The 20,314-nt window shown below is 54.1% G+C and overlaps 1 non-coding gene and 1 pseudogene across 1 annotated transcript; both read right to left on the bottom strand.

The window, feature by feature from the left end:
* Positions 1–7,899: 7,899 nt before the first annotated feature.
* On the bottom strand, positions 7,900–8,072 carry LOC143341491 (U2 spliceosomal RNA; annotated as a pseudogene).
* A 7,788-nt stretch (positions 8,073–15,860) lies between these two features.
* On the bottom strand, positions 15,861–16,049 carry LOC143341558 (U2 spliceosomal RNA). Its single transcript, XR_013079655.1, has one exon. It is a non-coding gene; the product is annotated as a U2 spliceosomal RNA (small nuclear RNA).
* Between the last annotated feature and the right edge of the window lie 4,265 nt (positions 16,050–20,314).

Raw genomic sequence — 20,314 nt, 5'->3', positions numbered from 1 at the left:
AATATAATCGAAATATTGGAAAAACAATTGCGTGCACGTTACCGTTCAATGGAAATCTGATGGATCTCAATTACCCTCCTTACATTAGGATGTAAAAAATAGTTATTTATTTGTACACAAAACAGTTTTTTATTTTTCACATTCGTCTTGCCTTTTTCTTTATTCCCCACTGAATTCATTGCTGTGAAATGGAATACATTAAATTGACTGCTATTCATGCAATAGAATTTTATTTTTAATTCTTGCCCTTTAAAAACCTACGGAGATTAGGCTATGTATGTATATCTACGCCCCTTCTTTCTCCATCCTCGTCGTTTCTACGACTTAGTGACCCGCGAAGAGTATAAACAAAACTGTTGTCAACCTGCGTGAGTCACTGCTGTAACAGCAGATAGGAAAAATAGAGATAAAGTTTATTTGATCTTAATCCTTCTTAAGATTTATATAAAACGTTTTAAAAAATCTTTACAAATAATGTATACATATGCATCGGAATAATTATAAAACTATAGGACGTATAATCATCATCATCCGGGAGCTAATCGCGCTCTAAATCTAATCAGACCTTGAAACGAAAACAAAAAACTTAATTGTAAAGTTTCATTGAAATTCATTCAGTTGTTTAGACGCAATCATGTTAATAGCATAGGAAAAAAAAAAATTTCTTTTTTTTTAATAGTCTCGATATGATCAGGGGGTCCTAAAACGTGTATTTCCGTTAAATAAAATTTTCGAAATTTTTCTTTCATTCTGGTACTTTCCTTATACCTTACATAGGTCGGAAAGTAAAATGCTGGGGCAGTCAAGACTTGGAATCGTATGCCGATTATCGCGAGATCGTATTTCAGCTGTTTCAAGAGCAAGAAGGAAAGGCTTACACTAGCATTCTTTAACGATTTCCCAAAGTTGTGCGAAGTGTCGAACTCACGTACCCGTGGTTTGTGCGGTAGGATATGCCTGCTATCCCCATCACACCGTTAGACGCTCAGGAAGTTAGTCGTCACTATTGTCCATTTTGATGCACTCAATAATGCCCGATGTGCCAGTGTGGCCAGATCGGTCTTAATTGAATGCATCGAATTCGACACAATTCCGGGAAAACGATAAAGAACGTTAGTGTGAGCCTTTCCTTTTTGGTCTCGTAAAAGAGACGCAGCTGAAATACGACCTCGCGACAATCGGCGTACGATTCCAAGTCTCGAATGTCCCAGCATTTTTACTTTCCGACCTACAGTGAGTCACAGCCCAAACCGTACACCATATACGAAAATATGTTTAATTCGAAAAATGAAGTTTAAGAATGATTTGGAAAAAAAATACGACAAACATATTATTGCAAATATATCTGTATTTATTGTGCAACAATAATAAAATAAATGAATATTGCTTAACATAAAAAATGTTTATTCTGCCTCCCTATTCGCCACGTCTTACCCTATTCGCCACGTCTTCCTTATTCGCCCAGTCTTTGCCATTTGCACCGCCCCGGTATTCGGTCTGTTTTCGTTGTTCGCCCCGTCTTCGCCATTCGGCCCGGCCCCCTATTTGGCCCGTTTCGCTGGCCGCCCCGTCTTCCTTATTCGCCCCGTTTTCGTTGTTCGTCCCGTCTTCATCAATCGCCCCATCCCCCTATTCGTCCCGTTTTTGCTGGTCGCCCTGTCATTCCTATTTGCCCCGTTTTCGTTGTCCGCCCCGTCTTCGTTAATCGCCTAGTCTCCCTGTTCAGCCCGTCTTCGTTAATCGCCTACTCTCCCTGTTCAGCCCGTTTTCGCTGATTGCTGATGCGCCCTGCCCCTTCGTGCGCCCCGTCTTCGCCATTCGTCCCGTCCACTTATTCGGCCCGCTTTCGCTGGTCGGCCCGTCAACCTTATTCGCCCCGTCATTCCTATTCGCCCCATTTTCATTGTTCGTCCCGTCTTCGTCATTCGTCCCGTGCCCCTATTCGGCCCGTATTCTCTGGTCGCCCCGTCTTCTTTATTTGTCCAGTCATTCCTATTTGCCCCGTTTTCGTTGTCCGCCCCGTCTTCGTCAATCGCCTAGTCTACCTGTTCGGCCCATTTTCGCTGTTCGCCTCGTCAACCTTATTCGCCCCGACATTCCTATTCGCCACATTTTCTTTGTTCGCCCCGTCTTCGTCATTCGTCCCGTCCCCCTATTCGGCCCGTTTTCTCTGGTCGCCCCGTGTTCTTTATTTGTCCAGTCATTCCTATTTGCCCCGTTTTCGTTGTCGCCCCGTCTTCGTCAATCGCCTAGTCTACCTGTTCGGCCCGTTTTCGCTGGTCGCTCCGTCATTCCTATTCGCCCCCTCCTCGTTGCTCGCCCAGGCTTCGTCAAACGCCCCTTCCTTCAATTACGCCCGTATTCGCTGATCGCCCCGTCTTACTTATTCGCCCCGTCCCCCCATTCGATCCGTTTTTGCTGGTCGCCCCGTCATTCCTATTCACCCCATTTAATTTGTTCCCCCCGTCTTCGTCATTTGTCCCGTCCCCCTATTCGGCCCGTTTTCTCTGGTCGCCCCGTGTTCTTTATTTGTCCAGTCATTCCTATTGGCTCCGTTTTCGTTGTCCGCCCCGTCTTCGTCAATCGCCTAGTCTACCTGTGCGGCCCGTTTTCGCTGGTCGCTCCGACATTCCTAATCGCCCCGTCTTCGTCAAACGCCCGTTCCCCCAATTCAGCCCGTTTTCGCTGGTCGCTCCGTCGTTCCTATTCGCCCCATTTTCGTTGTTCGCCCCGTCTCTGTTAAGGCCCCCTCCCCTTGTTCGCCCCGTCTGCGCCATTTGCCCCGTCCCTTTATGCGACCCGCTTTCGCTGGTCGCCCCGTCATGCTTATTCGCCCCGACATTACTATTCGCCCCATTTTCGTTGTTCGCCCCGTCGCAGTTACGGCCCCCTCCCCTTGTTCGCCCCGTCTACGCCATTTGCCCCGTCCCCTTAATGGGCCTGCTTTCGCTGGTCGCCCCGTCCCCCTATTCGTCCCGTTTTTGCTGGTCGTCCCGTCATCCGTATTTGCTCCGACATTCCCATTTGCCATATTTGCGTTGTTCGCCCCGTCTTCGTCATGCCCCCCGCCCCCTGTTCGCCCCATCTTCGCCATTCGCACCGTCCCCCAAATCGGCCCGTTTTTGCTGGTCGCCCCGTTATTCCTATTCGCCCCATTTTCGTTGTTCGCCCCGTCTCTGTTAAGGCCCTCTCCCCTTGTTCGCCCCGTTTACCCATTTGCCCCGTCCCTTTATTCGATCCGCTTTCGCTGGTCGCCCCGTCATGCTTATTCGCCCCGACATTCCTATTCGTACCATTTTCGTTGTTAGCCCCGTCTTCGTCAATCGCCCCGTCCCCTATTCGGCCAGTTTTCGCTGGTTGTCCCGTCTTACTTGTTCGCCCAGTCCCCCATTCGGCCCGTTTTCGCTGGTGGCTCCGTCGTTCCTATTCGCCCCTTGTTCGTCATGCCCCTCGTCCCTTGTTCACCCCGTCTACGCTATTTGCCCCGTCCCTTTATTCGACCCGCTTTCGCTGGTCGCACCGTTATGCTTATTCGCCCTGAAATTCCTATCCACCCCATTTTCTTTGTTCCCCCCGTCTTCGTCATTTGTCCCGTCCCCCTATTCAGCCCGCTTTCGCTGGTCGCTCCGTCTTCTTTATTTGCCCGTTTTCGATGTCCGCCCCGTCTGCGTCAATCGCCCCATCCCTCTGTTCGTCCCTTTTTTGCTGGTCGCCCCGTCATTCCTATTCGCCCCATTTTCTTTGTTCGCCCGCTCTTCGTCAATCGTCCCTTCCCCCAATTCGGCCCGCTTTCGCTGGTCGCCCCGTCTTACATTACCTTCGCTGGTCGCCCCGTCTTCGTCAATCGCCCCGTCCCCTATCCGGCCCGTTTTCGCTGATTGCCCAGTCTTACTTGTTCGCCCCGTCCCCCATTCGTCCCGTTTTCGCTGGTCGCCCCGTCGTTCCTTTTCGCCCCATTTTCGTTGTTCGCCCCGTCTCAGTTAAGGGCCCCTCCCCTTGTTCGCCCCGTCTACGCCATTTGCCCTGTTCCCTTAATCCGCCTGCTTTCGCCGGTCGCCGCGTCATCCTTATTCGCCCCAATTTCTTTGTACTCCCCGTCTTCGTCATTCGTCTCCTCCCCCTATTCGGCCCGTATTCGCTGGTCATTTCGTTATTCGTCCCATCTTCGTCATGTCCCTCGTCCCTTGTTCACCCCGTCTTACTTGTTCGCCCCGTCCCGCATTCGTCCCGCTTTCGCTGGTCGCCCCGTCGTTCCTATTCGCTCCATTTTCGTTGTTAGCCCCGTCGCAGTTAAGGCCCCCTGCCCTTGTTCGCCCCGTACCCTTAATCCGCCTGCTTTCGCCGGTCGCCGCGTCATCCTTATTCGCCCCATTTTCTTTGTTCGCCCGGTCTTCGTCATTCGTCTCCTCCCCCTATTCGGCCCGTATTCGCTGGTCGCCCCGTCTTCTTTATTTGCCCAGTCATTCCTATTTGCCCAGTTTTCGTTGTCCGCCCCGTCTTCGTCAATCGCCTGGTCCCCCTGTTCGGCCTGTTTTCGCCGATCGCTCCGTCAACCTTATTAGCCCCATTTTCGTTGTTCGCCCCCCCTTCGTCATGCGCCCTGCCCCTTGTTCGCCCCGTCTTTGCCATTCGTCCCGTCCACTTATTCGACCCGCTTTCTCTGGTCGCCCCGTCATTCCTATTCGCCCCATTTTCTTTGTTCGCCCCGTCTTCGTCATTCGTCCCATCCCCCTATTCGGTCCATTTTCGCTTTTCGCCCCGTCTTACTTATTCGCCCCGTCCCCCCATTCGACCCGTTTTCGCTGGTCGCCCCGTCATTCCTACTCGCCACATTTTCTTTGTTCGCCCCGTCTTCGTCATTCGCCCCGTCCCCCTATTCAGCCCGTTTTCGCTGGTCGCCCCGTCTTCTTTATTTGCCCAGCCATTCTTATTTGCCCCGTTTTTGTTTTCCGCCCCGACTTTGTCAATCGCCTAGTCACCCTGTTCACCCCGTCTTCGACAATCGCTCCGTCGCTTTATTCGGTCCATTATCGGTGGTTGCCCTACCATTTCTATTCGCGGCGCATTCGTCTCTCGCCCCGCTCGTCTATTCGGCCCGTTTTCGCTTATCGCACCGTCATTACTATTCGCCCCATTTTTGTTGATCGTCCGGTCTGCGTCGTGCGCCCCGTCTTCGTTGTTCGCCCCGTCCCCTATTTGCCCCGTCATCCCTATTTGCCCCGTCATTCCTATTCGCCCCAATTTCGTTGTTCGCCCAGTCTTCGTCATGCCCTTCGTTTGTTGTTTGCCCCGTCCCTTTACTCGACTCGCTTTCGCTGGTCGCCTCGTTATGCTTATTCGCGCCGACAATCCTATTCGCCCTCTTTTCGTTGTTAGCCCCGTCCTCGTCAATTGCCCCGTCCCCTATTCGGCCCGTTTTCGCTGATCGCCCCGTTTTACTTATTCGCTCCGTTTTCGCTGGTCGCCCCGTCGTTCCTATTCGCCCCATTTTCGTTGTTCGCTCCGTCTGCGTCATGCCCCCCGCCCCTTGTTCGCCCCGTTTACGCCATTTGCCTCGTCCCCTTATTTGACCCGCTTTCGCTGGTCGCTCCGTCATGCTTATTCGCCCCGGCATTCCTATTCGCCCCATTTTCGTTGTTAGCCCCGTCTTCGTCATTCGTCCCGTCCCCCCATGCGGCCCGTTTTCGCTGGTCGCCCCGTCGTTCCTATTCGCCCCATTTTCGTTGTTAGCCCCGTCGTTCCTATTCGCCCTATTTTCGTTGTTCGCCCCGTCTTCGTCATGGCCCTCGTCCCCTGTTCGCCCCGTCTACGCCATTTGCCCCGTCCCCTTATTCGACCCGCTTTCGCTGGTCGCCCCGTCTTCCTTATTCGCTCCGTCGTCGCTATTCGTCTGGGTCTTCGCTATTTGCTCCGTCTTCGCTATTGGCCCCGTTTTCGCTGTTCGCCATTCGCCCCGTCTTCGCTATACGCCATTCTCCACGTCTTTGCTGTTCTCTCTGTCTTCACTATTCGCCTCATCTTCGACATTCGCCCCGTCTTCCCTATTCGTCCCGTTTTCATTATTCGTACCGCCTGCGCTGTTCGACCGGGGTTCGTTCCGCACCCCGCCTCGCGTCGGCCTGGCCCTTCCGCAGAACAATGTTATGCTCGGGGCAGCTGTCGTATGGCACCACGCACCCGTTTGGTTGTCCAGGCGGCAGGGGAGGTGAGCCCCTCCGTAGCGGTTCCCCAGGTGGTGGATAGGGGCAGCCGTTGGGATGAGATGCGGGGATGAGGTCGCCAACCTGAGAAGGCTGGTGGCTGAATCCCCGCCTGGCATCCCGGAGGTGGGAGCGTAAGTTCCTGCGGACTAAACACCGGTATGAATGCTTTGCATGTGTGAATGTGTGTGTGTGTGTGGCCTGGAGCATGGGACATTTGCCGCGGGTTTTACCTAAGGCTGCAGGTTGACGGTTGACTGCGGATGAGTTCTGCGGGCAACGTAGCCACGCGGTCGGCGTCTTAGTCCCATGTCACGGGGTCGCGGATGCTGGTGCCCAAGCGCCTGCGGTTGAGTGGGAATGCGGTGGGAGGAGTGCCTCTCACCCGAAGGGGCCTGAAAAGGCACTACGCGGCGGGGGACTCTGTGATGTGTCATTAGAGTTCCCGGTCCCTTGCCAGGCGTCTGAAGATGGTCACCGTGGGGTTTTAGCCCTTCAGGTGAGCCCGCGGGTGTTCATGAGGATTTCCCCACGTACAAAAAAAAAAAGAAAAGAAAGGGCAGTGGTGTTACGACAGGTATCGGAATTGACCCCCGAACCACCGAGGTCGTCGTCGTTGCCGTTATCATCGTCGTCGCCGCCGTTGTCCTCGCCGTCGTCGTTGTTATGGGGGGAGGAATTTGTCCTGCAGCGGGAGGTCGATACCGCCAGCGCTGGTAAGCGTCTTCTCACGCATGGCGGTTCGCCTCCTTGCACAGTCGGTCAACCTGCTTCGTCAGGTTGCTGGGCCTCGCTTCTCGCGCCCTTCTAGCCCCCCCCCCGCAGGTCCGCTGGCCGGGGATGCAGATCCGGTGTACCACTAGTATGGTTTGCAGCGTGGTGTTACTTCACCTTCTTCAGTGCATAAGCACTGTCGTCGGTGAAGCCGCACTTACCGCATTCAAGCCTCCGCGTTATACCTGGGTGGTGAACTTTAAGATGTTTACCTAGATCCTCGTGCCGCTGGTACACCGCCGCTCCTCTTCGCAACGTCGTGATTCTATAGTGACAGTGTGGAGAATTAAATTCCAGGGGGAACGGAAATCGCACAATGGCCGTGCTTGTAATTTAAACCAAAAAGAGAAAAGGCCAAGAGAAGAATGATTTAAAGGTAGTTGTTGAGCGTCGTTCGAGTGACGGGTTGTAAGGTCGTCGATACTCTGTTGCGAATCCGCAACCGTGCTCGCAGATGCGCTATCTCCACGAACAAATTAATAATGCGGAGTTGCGTGGAAAAAATACGGGTAAATAGGCGAATGATTGAAGCACTGATATTGTGTGATTCGAAACTGTTTATTGTGGTGTGATATATATGCTGGTAACAGAAGGACTCAGATTTCAAACGTGTTAGTCGGAGGTGTCGGAGTAACTGCCCTCGTTTGGCAAGCGCAGGGATGCGCTCGCGTGGGGGTCGTGGAAAATTCCACTGCGAAAACTCCTTGACTATGCCCAAATATGGGCACAACGCCGTTTTATGGCCTTGCCTGATACCCTTCAATGATTCTTGTTGCGTTACGAAAATCGCATGTTTTTGACTTGGGACGCAACAGTAGTAGAAATGAAAAACTTGAGAAATTTTGAAAAGTTGAAAAATTGGAGAATTGAAAAAGTAAATAAATAAATGAATAAATAAATAAATAAATGAGATACTTGTATATTAATCTAATGAGCCAATCCTGGCGGCACTGCAATGCTAGGCTGACTCGCGACAGAGGTAGATCAGGCTTCTATTGATCCGTCAATTTCAAAAAGTCAGATTAATATTCTGACTCTTCAATGGGGAGTATATTAAGCTGATAAGAACAGATAAAAGCAGTTTATTTCAATAAATGTTTCTCAAGTACAGAGTATACATATATATATATAAATCATATAGCATAACTAGTAAAATTGTAAAGGGCGCAGGGACAGTCCCCCTGCGCCCTTATCGTCGTAACACTTTCACATTTGATTTTCGCACTGGGCGTCCAGCTAATGTGTGTATAAGGTAGTCCATTTTAGTTCCTTCCTTGTCAGGTCATCATGCGGATTTTAACAATATATATATTAACGTGAATGCTAGATAAATAAATAAATAAATAATTAAATGAATAACAACAAAGAAAAAGAAGAGGGTAAATCATAATAACAACGGAGAACAAGAACAGAAACGGAAATATAAGGAAGTACAGCAATTCGACGGTGTATAGGGCCGCAAAAAGAAAGAAAGAAGGGAAGTATAAGCAAGCAAAGAAATATAAATATAAAATATAAAATAGCATACAGTCGACTAGAATAAAGTAAAATGGGATCGAGTCGGGTATGGTGGACTGCGTGGAGTGCCATACATAGAGTGACTAGACTAAAATAAAGTATACTAAAATAGGACGAAATAAAGCATAGCATATAAAAGTATATAATGCCGCTGGCCAGATGGGACGCCCACTACTCGTCCTCTCGAGTTCGGGGCAGTCCGCTGGTGCTATTACTTCCGACCCCTCGTCCCCCACGGTCCTCTTGCAAGATAATCAATCTTCTCGACGCCACCGCGTTCTCGTTAGCTTCGGGCGCCGCGATCGGAGCGGGGTACTGCCGGATCCCAGAGACGTGCTCCACGTATATGTCCCTGGACCAGGCTATGGTCTCTGATACCATGAGCCGTCTCATGGTCCTCGCGTAGAACCGTGAGACGCGCAGCGTTTTAAGAAGGGATTCGTTGTCCGGGTGCCAGGCGCCCAGTGCCCCGACAATGAACGCGACCACGTGGACGGTGTAGCCGCGCCGGCGGAGGGCACACGCTATGGGCGCGTATTTCTGCAGCTTCTCCGCCTTGGCCTCTTCGAAGGCCGCAAAGGTGTTCTCGAAGGGCACAGCCACATCGACCAGGTGGACGGTCCGCGACGGCTCATGCGTCACGACTATGTTGGGATTTTGGGAAGGCCGCCAATTCGTTCAGGGACACCCGGGACTCGCCGGTCAATCCGGATGTCGCCCGGAAGACGGGTCGCCCTCGCAAGCCTGCGAACCAAGCCGTGGTGCCAGAGCTGGCGAGCTGCCGAATGAACGCCACAGTGGCCGAGCACATGAGGAAGGCTCTCGAGCTTGTACCCGCAACGCCGACATCGCTTGTCGCCCTCCCCCCAACGGATTGCTCCGTTGAGTGGGAGAACGTCGAGGCGCGCCCGATGAACAAAGCGCCAGTCGGCGAAGCGAGTGAACGACCCCCCACGCATGAAGTGATTGCTCACTGCATGGCGGGAGGTCACCCCGAGAACCTTCCCCTGGTCTGGTTTTTGGACCAGTGTCGCCCTGTAATATTCGGCCACCGCCGCCCTGATCCGGCGGATTAACTCCACCCTGGCTCCTGGTGACACCACAACCGGTTCGCTCCGCGAGGCGATTTCCACCGAGAGCTCGGCCCGACCATCGTCCCACCTCCACCGAAAACCGAAACGCGCCGAAGACCTGATCGCGGCGGACCGCACCCGCGACCAGAACGAGGCACATCTGCTGGTTGGCCTCGCGAAGTCCCCGGTCAAACAACCCGACAGGTACTCTGCGAGGTCCCCCTCTGTCGGAGGTCGACGCAGCTTATCCAGCACTGCTGCGTCAAGGGATGCTCAGGAGTCTGAACGCATGGGCCACAGTCGTCACGTCGGCCAGGTCTGCCAGCGGGACCTCCCCGACGGCGTCAGCACGGTGTGTTATGCGGATGACACACTGGTGCTGGCCGTTGGGGCGCACTGGGGGAGGGCCATGCGTCGCGCGGAGGAGGGGTCGCAATGCGTCGTCGACCGGATCAGGGGGATGGGGATGACGGTGGCGGTCCATAAGACCGAGGTGATTGCGTTTCATTCACCTCGGCAGGATCCGCCACCCCCTCTGATCCGGGTGGGTGGGGCTGACATCGAGGTGAAGCCCCAGATCAGGTATCTAGGGCTGATCCTCGATAGCCACTGGCGTTTCGAGGAGCATTTCCGCTGCCTGGTCCCCCGGTTGGAAAGGATGGTTGCGGCTCTGGGCCGGATCCTGCCCAACCTGGGGGGCCCGGCGGGCCGAGTTCGTCGCCTCTATGTGGCAATGGTCCAGTCGGTGGCCCTATACGGGGCCCCCGTCTGGGCGGACGACCTGGCTGCCTCCCGGCGCAGCATGACTATGCTGCGTCGGGTGCAGAGGCGCATGGCGCTCAGGGTCGTCCGCGGGTATCGGACCATGTCACATGAGGCGGCGACGGTTCTAGCGGGGATGCCGCCCATGGACCTGCTCGCGCGGTCGCACGCGGTGATGTACCGGCACCGCGTCGACCGTCGCGCGGGGGTGGGGGCGGTCCCGGGCGGGCAGGAACCTGCTTGGGGCGATTTGAAGCGCCAGGCCCGGCAGTCCGTGTTGCTCGCGTGGCAGGAGCGGCTGGCTCTGCCAACCGCGGGGCACCGGACTGTCGGGGCTGTTCGGCCACTCCTGAAGGAGTGGCTGGACAGAGGCCATGGCAGCCTCACCTACCGGCTGGCACAGGTATTTTCCGGGCATGGCAGCTTCGGAAGATACCTGTGCCGGATAGGGAAGGAGCCGACGGCGCGTTGCTGCCACTGCGACGCTGAGCAGGACACGGCGGATCATACCCTGGAGGTATGCCCCGCGTGGGAGGGGGAGCGCCGTGTCCTGGTCGGCGTCGTCGGGCGGGATGTCTCGCTACCGGGCGTGGTGCGCGCCATGCTCGGCAGCGAGGAGAAGTGGAGGGCCGTGGCCTCCTTCTGCGAGAACGTAATGTTGCAGAAGGAGGCCGCGGGGAGGGAGCGCGAGCTTCAGCGGCGCGCTGAAGCTCGCGCTCGTGCGGTGGCCCGAGGTCGTCGCCCGGTCGCGAGGCGTCGCGGGCGGCCGCCTCGGCGTGGCGGATGACCTAGGCTGGGAGGGGGGTCCTGAGGGGACCCTCCTCCCGCCAGGTGGCGCCGGGACGGACCGGTTGGGGGTAGGAGTGCCTCCCCCTACCGGTCCGACGCAAGGGGAGGCACCCTCGGCGGTCTGGTGCGGCCATGAACGCCCGGCCGCCGAGGGGTGGAAACGGGGTCGCGGGCGGTTGTGAGTTGGGGCTCGCAGCCGCCACTAAACGCGGCCCCGGGACGGATAGCGGCGGGATGGAGTGGCCCCGTCCCGCCGCTATGAGGCAGGGTGTCTACTGGGGCGACCGATTGTCCCCCCGGGGGATGGGCGCGAAAGCGCGGGCACGGGGAGGATACCGGAAGAATGCTTCGAGCGATTCCCGGTATCCTCCCAATGCGTGCCGAAGGGTCACCGTGGGGTTTTTAGTGGGTAGGTCCCGCGCCTGTCGTTGTACGGGCGCGGGGAATCCCACACACCCCTCCCACCTCTCCCCAAGGAGGTGGGAGGGAGTCTTTCGAAGATTTTCCCCACGACAAAAAAAAAAAGGTCTGCCAGCGGGAGGAGCCCACATCCACCCCACGAGGGGGGAATATAAACCACCTCCGCGCTAGCCCGCTGCGGCAAATTGAGCCATCCCTTGACCGTGCACCTTACAGCCTTGTCCACCTCCGCCAGTGCCGATTTCCTCACGCTGACACCCCGCAGCAAGAAGTCCAACCGTGGAATTATAACCGACTGTAAGGTTTCCACCTTCTGCCACGGGGCTGGTAAGGAGCGGTCCACCGCCCCCAGGTCCCTCAGCACGTCCCGGATCGTAGAGTAGGGCGTCTGGTCGATCCGAACCCCAGTGGGCACGCCCAGGTGTTGAAAGGCATCCCCGTCTCCGAGCGCTGGAACCAGTCCCTCGTTGAGGCCAAACTCTGTCCGAGCCACCACGCCGCTCCCGAGGACGTGTAGCGTAGCACACTTCCCCGGGTTAAACGTGAGGCCCAGATCTCGAGCCGTGGCCTCCGCTGCACCCAATAGCCGACCCATGCTTTCGGGGGACGTCGCAATCAGTGCGATATCGTCCGCGTAAGCCAGGGTTGCTACCCTAAGACCCGCCATCTCGTACCCGGCCACCGACTCCGTGGCCTGACGGACCACAGGTTCGATCGCCAGGTTAAAGAGTATTGGGCTCACGGGGCAGCCCTGCCTCACTCCCGACCGCATAAGGATCCTATCGGTGTATCCTTCAGCAGTACGGACCCTTGTCGTGCAATCGGTGTATAAGCACCGGACGAGGTTAACGGTCGCACGAGGGGCACCGGCACCAGCCAGCGCACCCAGGATGGTGGCGTGGGGGACCGAACCAAAAGCGTTGGAGAGGTCCAGCCACGCCACCACCAGCTCCCTCCGCCGTCGCTTCGCGTCGGCAAGGGCCTCCTGCAGAACAAACTTGTGCTCAAGGCACCCCTCATACGGCAGGAAGCCCTTCTGTGCCGGGGAGAACCGTCGATTTTGTACGGCCCAGCGGGTGAGACGGTCAGCCATCACGGCGGCGAATAGTTTGGGGACTACGTCACCCATAGCGATGGGACGCCAGTTGCTGAGGTCATCCCTTTCACCTTTCTTGTATAACAAGATGGTGTTGGACTCCTTCCACAGGGAGGGAATCGACTCCACCCGACGACACGCATTGTATGCCGCCGTCAGGACCTCGGCACCCGGATCGGCTCCCCTCAGGTCGGCGTAGGTGATACCATCCGGTCCAGGGGATGATTTCTTCATGCGTGGTGGAGCGCCGGGAAGTGTTCGGAACGATCCCGAGCTGCATATATAGAACTAAAGTGCCCTTGGGCAATGTCCTTGGGCACCTGGCAGTGCGGAGATTGCCCGGCTAGCACCTTCTGCACTGCCCGTTTGCGGTTCGCTCGGAACAAACGCTGGATTCGCATTGCTTCCCGGACATGTTCCGTCCGTGTGAGAGGAGCCCCGGTCACTCCGTTGCAACTGGTATCCCCCCGGGGACGCGCCCCCACGCACCCGGCCTTCCATCCCTTCCCCCGGTGGCTCTTGCGGCATCCCCCCCCCCCTTCCACGAGCAGAACACCTCGAACCAAAGAAATCCGCCACAAGGGCGGCAAGGGCCTCTAAGCCCTCCGCTGTTTCCACCGCCTCCGTGGCAGCGACGATTTGCGCCCTCTCCCTGGATGCTTCACGATTGCGTCGGGGTCGCGCACCGGCCCATGCCTGAGCCCCACGCACGCCCGCTGCATCCGCCTACCTCCGGTCACCATCGGGTCACCACGTGTGGACGTTCCCGGGTTGGACGCACTCCCGCGCCCCCTCGTCGCCGTCTGCCTCCGATTCACGACGGCGTCTCTCCTAACGACTGCAGGGGTCGCACCACTCGGGGCCGGAATCCTTCTAAAAACAGAGCCCCGGTTTGACCCGGGGGTGTTAGTTGGACTGCCCCGGCTCGCGTCTTTTAAGTTAAAATTAAAATTAAAATTAGAGTTAAAATCCCTTTGCGGGTCGTCAAATATATTAAAATTTATAGGGCTGGTAGCCCTATCACAGTACCTTTTGCCGTTATCTTTATTCCTGGTATCTATGCAACTAATATTATAATCACTAACTGGGCCATGGTTAATGTTTCGGCCCCGTTCCGTCTCCACGGAGGGACCGACCATTCCTGCGCTGCCGGGGGGCGTTACTCTTCTCTCCGTGGTTCCCTGTCCCCCTGGCACGGGGGTTCGCAGCCCAGCCCTCATCCTTCCTCTTCTGGGGACCGCCACTGTCCAGTCTACCTTCGGCGGCGACGACGACAGGACCGCTGTCGCTTCCGCTTCCTCCTCCTCTCCTGACGACGACTCCTCGATGACCGGGAATCTCCTCCTCCTCCCTCTTCTTGTCGTCCCCACTCCGGGTGATACGGGGGCGGTGGTGTTGCCCCCCTCCGTCGACCTCCCGGGCGGGAGGGACACGGCCCGGGAACTTGTTCCCCTCCTTGGGGTGGGGCACCCTATCGCCGTCGGGGATGTCGTCGGCGGCGACCTACCTCCGGCCGCGACTGATATCACCGCCTGGGGGGTGCCGCGGATCCTCCTACTGCGTCGTAATGTACCCGGGGTCTGCTGGGGGGGCTCGGTGGCGGCTCTCCTGGCTCGCGCCCTCGTCCTGGGCGCGAGCGCCGGCGGCGAGGTGGAATTGCCGTCGGCTGACCCCCTCGGCGATGGAGTTACGACCACCGGGGCAATCCTACCGGCCGACGACAGATTGCCGGAGTTGGTCTGGGTTAGTTGTCCGGGGGGGGGGGGGGCTGGATGGTGGTGATCCCCCCCACTGTCGTCGGTCCGGCCGGCAATGGCGTCTTGGGCGTTGTCCTCTTCTTTTCCCTCGCCGTAGCTGTCGTCGTTACCCCGGTGGTGACGGCCGGTGGCCCCCGGGTGACCTCCGCGAAGGTGGTGGTCGGAGTCACCCTCCTGCTGCACCCCCTCGGTGCAGCAGTTGCAGGCTCGGGCTGCGACCCGCTGCGTCTGGCGGCGACGGTGACAAAATTCTTCAATGTAGTGGTGGCGGGCTTCTTTCCCGCCACCGTCTCCGCCGTTGTCCTCCGCCCTGTCGTTGTCCTCGCCGTCGTCGTGGGGGCGGAGGACTTTGACTTACCGCGGAAGGTCGAGGCCGCCACCGCTGGCACGTGTCTTCTCGCGCATGGCGGCTCGCCTCCTCGCGTGGTCGATCGATGCGTTTCGGCGGATCGCGGGGCCTCGCTTCTCGCGCCCTCGCGGAGGGAGCCCGTCCCCCCCGCGGGTCCGCGGGCCGGGGATGCAAATGTGTCGCCCGGGGCGGCCGATGGTGCACCAGCGGCAGAAGAATTCGGTGCACCATTCGCGTGGTTTGCAGCGTGATGCTGCTTCACCTTCTTCAGTGCATGGGCATTGTTGTCGGTGAAGCCGCAATCACCGCATACAAACCTTCGCGTAATACCCGAATGGTGAAGTTTGAGGTGTTTACCTAAATCCTCGTGCCGCTGGTACACCGCCGCTCCCCTTCGCAGTGCCGTAATCCCTCGATGGCAGTAGGGACAATTAAATTGGTCGGGGAACGGAAACTTGACGATTACCTCGTTCTCCCGGGCGACGCATCCGGATCCTTCGGCCATGCCTAAAACTTAGAGAACAAAACAAGCAAAGAGAGAAGGAAGAATCAAAGTGTATGAAGAAGTTAAAATTAGAAGAAAGTCAGAATATAAAAATTTTAAAAGTTAAAAGTCAAAAGTTAAAAAGAGTCAATAAATAAATAAGTAAATAAATAAATAAAAAGGAATACTTAAATCTGATTTTGGTGTAGTTATTGAGCCAATCCTGGCGGCACTGCAATGCCAGGCTGACTTTTTTTTTTTTTTTTTTTTTTTTGTCGTGGGGAAAATCTTCGAAAGACTCCCTCCCACCTCCTTGGGGAGAGGTGGGAGGGGTGTGTGGGATTCTCCGCGCCCGTACAACGACAGGCGCGGGACCTACCCACTAAAAACCCCACGGTGACCCTTCGGCACGCTTTGGGAGGATACCGGGAATCGCTCGAAGCATTCTTCCGGTATCCTCCCCGTGCCCGCGCTTTCGCGCCCATCCCCCGGGGGGACAATCGGTCCCCCCAGTAGACACACTGCCTCATAGCGGCGGGACGGGGCCACTCCATCCCGCCGCTATCCGTCCCGGGGCCGCGTTTAGTGGCGGCTGCGAGCCCCAACCCGCAACCGCCCGCGACCCCGTTTCCACCCCTCGGCGGCCGGGCGTTCATGGCCGCACCCATGCCAGGCTGACTTGCGACAGAGGTGGAGCAAGCTCCAACTGCTCCGTCAATTTCCAAAAATCAGATTAATATTCTGACTCCCCAATGGGGAGTGTATCAGATATTAAGCTGATAAGAACAGACTACACTTTGATAATAGCCATAAGGCCGAGAAGCGATCTCACGGTCGTCTTTAACATACTACAATGTATGTTTGGCGGCTGGTCGGCCGATGGCTTACAGAACCAAGGTTTCTTGCACGGGCGTGAATTGTTGTTATTGAGGACTTAGTTATTTCTCGCTTTCGTAATGACCAGTCGAACCCTTAATTGGGTTCGACGTGTTATAAAGCTATAGTGAGCGTCAATACATATAAAGTTAACACTTGAAATTATCAACTTCTGTTTGAAATCATTTCAAAGGTATGAAAGAAAATAGGAGAAAGGTGTATGATATTGAAAGCTCAGTTTATCTTTTATAAAAACATATATTTTTTTTAGTAATAATTTAACAATAAGCAAACATATAATGCAAAGAACAAAAAATTTCCTTTTTCCTTGAGTCGATATAAAGTTAACATCTATAGTTATCAATAACAATTTTTCCTTTTTTTTTGTAAAATTAATATTTTGTTGAACGTCCGCTGTTTTCTACATCTTCGGTCAATCTATTTCTCACAGATTTGACCAATGGAAATGTATAATTTGCTAAAATTTGATTCTATTCTTCTAAAATGATATTCCTGAGAGTTTCTTTCAATGTCATCTCTCTTTTTCGTATTTTTCATTCCAGATAATCCCATAGATTTTCTATGGAATTAAGATCTGGAAATTGCGGAGGATGTTTTAATTGTTTTGATGTCCTGTAAAAAGGCCATTCCTTTGCCATGCGTGATGTATGCTTCGGATCGTTGTCACTTTAAAATGTCCATGTTCTTGATAAATTCAATTTCGTAACAGAAGGCTCTAAGTTTCTCCGCAATATTTCAACGTAATCCTCCTTTTTCGTTGTATCTTCAATGAACACGAGATTTCCAACCACGGAAGCAGCCACACACCCCCAGGCCATCACAGATCCCCCTCCATGTTTGACTATATGGACTAAGTTTTGTTCCTTCAAAGCACTATTTTTACTTCTCCATACTTTCGGCGGTTTTCTGTCTTGATAAATTTCGAATTTGCTCTCATCAGTGAAGAGAACATCATTCCAGAAAGATGCATTATATTTGAGGTGGTCTTTAGCATATTGTAACCGTTTCTTTCTCGAAACTCTTCCAAATAACTCTGCTCTATTCAGTGTTCTACTTGCACTAACCGTTTCTTTCTTTAGATTACTCAGTTCTTCTGCTATTTTTACAGCACTGGGAAAAGGATTTTCTTTTACTTCTTTGCAAATTTGCCTCACATCACTCTCATTGACTTTTTTCGGTCGCCGTTTATGATCGATATTACTTAATAATCCAAGATTATTATATTTGTCAATGATGTTTTTCACAGCCACATGGCTTCTTTGCACAACTTTAGCAATTTCTCTTAAGGACTGTCTATTTATATGCATTTCGATTATTATTTGATGCTCTTTAACAGTTGTTTGTTTCCCCATTTCGAGATTATACAAATAGTATCTCCTTCTGTTGTTTTGCCATGGAAACAAGACACGGGGATTTCCTGAGATCATATTAGTAAACAGTGATGTCAACATAACCAGAAATTGTTACAATAGTTATAACTATGTACATAACAGCAGGGGTATTAACTTTATATTGACTCAAGGAAAAGGGACTTTTTTTGCTCTTTGGATTATATGTTTGCTTATTGTTAAATTATTACTAAAAAAAATATATGTTCGAGGTTACATTTCGCACAGACAACGGGCTCTTACGTGATTTAAAAGCAACAGGCTTTGAGACTTAGAACACAGGAGCAATGGGCTAGTTATCTAATTGGAAACATCGGGCTTCCCGAAATATTCTAACAAAATAACAAAATTATATGTGCAATTATATCCGTGATACTCAATAAGTCCCATTGTGCACAAAATTTTAATTCATGGAGTATTAATTATAAAACATGCTCTACCACTGATTCGAATCTTTTCCGAAGAGGTAGTTGAAACAAGAAATAAACATTTACGGGAATACAGGGAAGAATTTACAGGAGAATTTTGTAGGAGAACATGTGATATGAATATACTGAATCAATTATTACTCACGTCGGACCCTTTGCTAGCAATCATGAAACTAATCCCGAAGAAAAAATCATACATTTTTCTCCCTAAACCAATATTGAAAGACAGGAATCAAAGAAAGAACATATAAGACATCGGAATGAAGAAGCAGATTCACCAGCAAAAGGAGGAATATTACAGAAAAGATATTCGGACACTTCTTGTGATTAATTAAATTAGATTATTGAAGGATTGTTCAGTCCACAAGTAATGGCATTAAGTAATCATAGAGATCAGGCATTAGGCCTGCGTTTTTCCTTTAGTTTCTGCGGCTATGATGTCCATTCGTCGCGTACCATCGTGCCATCGTTCATTCAGAGTATAAACATGAAAGTGTTATGTGATTGAAGAGCCATGTGATGTACCAATTTGTTATCTACATTAATTGTATGTTCTATATTAAATGTCTTTTCAACTCATTCAAGTAAACATGAGTTTTGTACTGAATAACCACAACAATTATGCTGTTACATCGCAATGTATTCCAGTCTCAAGGCCATAGTAATTTCGACCTCAGCGCAAAGAAAAACCCTGTAGCCCTGTACCTGCCGATACAAGACAGTACAGAACAATAGCGACATTTGGCTGCCAGAAACTTTCCCAAATTTAGATAATAGCAACATATTTTTACAGCCTAGGCACCGTCATCACTTGCATCAACCGCGACTTTCTATTTTCAAGACCACCCCTTAGTTCCGATCGTCCTTTCACTTTTATCCCTCTTCTCCAAAAAAGCCATCCACGACTTTTCCAAACACCAATTATAGAATTGTATCCTCCGATGTCTTTTTACCACTTTTTTTTTTTTTTTTCTATTTGTCGTGGGGAAAATCTTCGGAAGACTCCCTCCCACCTCTTTGGGGAGAGGCGGGAGGGGTGTGTGGGATTCCCCGCGCCCGTAGAATGACGGACGCGGGACCTACCCACTAAAAACCCCACGGTGACCCTTCCGCACGATTTGGGAGGATACCAGGAATCGCTCGAAGCATTCTTCCGGTATCCTCCCCGTGCCCGCGCTTTGCGCCCATCCACGGGGGGGACAAACGGTCCCCCCGGTAGACACTCTGTCTCATAGCGGCAGGACGGGGCCACTCCATCCCGCCGCCATCCGTCCCGGGGCCGCATTTAGTGGCGGGCTGCGAGCCCCAACTCGCAACCGCCTGCGACCCCGTTTCTACCCCTCGGCGGCCGGGAGCTCATGGCCGCTCCAGGCCACCGAGGGTGCCTCCCCGTGGGCCGGACCCACCCGGTCCGACCCTTCGCCGCCTGGCGGGAGGAAGCTCCCCTCAGGGCCCCCCTCCCAGCCAGGGTCATCCGCCGCGCAAAGGCCGCCGCCCGCGACGCTTGGCGCCTGGGCGACGCCCGCGCGCCACCCTTCCCGCGGCCTTCTTCTGCAGCATTACGGTCTCGCAGAAGGAGGCCACGGCTCTCCACTTCCTCTCGCTGCCGAGCATGGCGCGCACCACACCCGGCAGCGAGACTTCCCGCCCTATGACGCCGACCAGGACACGGCGCTCCCCCTCCCACGCTGGGCATACCTGGAGGGTATAATCAGCCGTGTCCTGCTCGGCGTCACAATGGCAGCAACGCGCCGTCGGCTCCTTCCCTATCCGGCACAGGTATCTTCCGAAGCTACCATGCCCGGAAAATACCTGTGCCATCCTCAGCGCCATCCGCCTCTGCACCCGACGCAGCATCGTCATGATCCCAGTCCGCCCAGACGGGGGCCCCGTATAGGGCCGCAGACTGAACCATTGCCACATAGAGGCGGCGAACTCGTCCCGCCGGGCCCCCAAGGTTGGGGAGGATCCGGCCTAAAGCCGAGACCATCCTCTCCAACCGGGGAACTAGGCAGCGGAAATGCTCCTCGAAGCGCCAGTGGCTATCGAGGATCAGCCCCAGATACCTCATCCGGGGCTTCACCTCGATATCAGCCCCACCCACCCGGATCAGAGGGGGTGGCGGATCCTGCTGAGGTGAATGGAACGCTATCACCTCGGTCTTATGGACCGCCACCGTCATCCCCATCCCCCTGATCCGGTCGACTACGCGTTGCGCCCCCTCCTCGGCGAGGCGCTTGGCCCTCCCCCACTGAGCCCCGACGGCCAGCACCAGTGTGTCATCTGCGTAACACACGGCACTGACGCCGTCGGGGAGGTCGGCCCGCAACACCGCGTCGTACGCGATGTTCCACAGGAGTGGCCCGAGGACCGACCCCT

The sequence above is a fragment of the Colletes latitarsis genome, chromosome 4 (genome assembly GCF_051014445.1).
Source record: "Colletes latitarsis isolate SP2378_abdomen chromosome 4, iyColLati1, whole genome shotgun sequence".
Classification (NCBI taxonomy): Eukaryota; Metazoa; Arthropoda; class Insecta; order Hymenoptera; family Colletidae; genus Colletes; species Colletes latitarsis.
The sequence above is the reverse complement of the archived record's forward strand: the minus strand, read 5'-3'. Positions and strand labels throughout refer to the sequence as shown.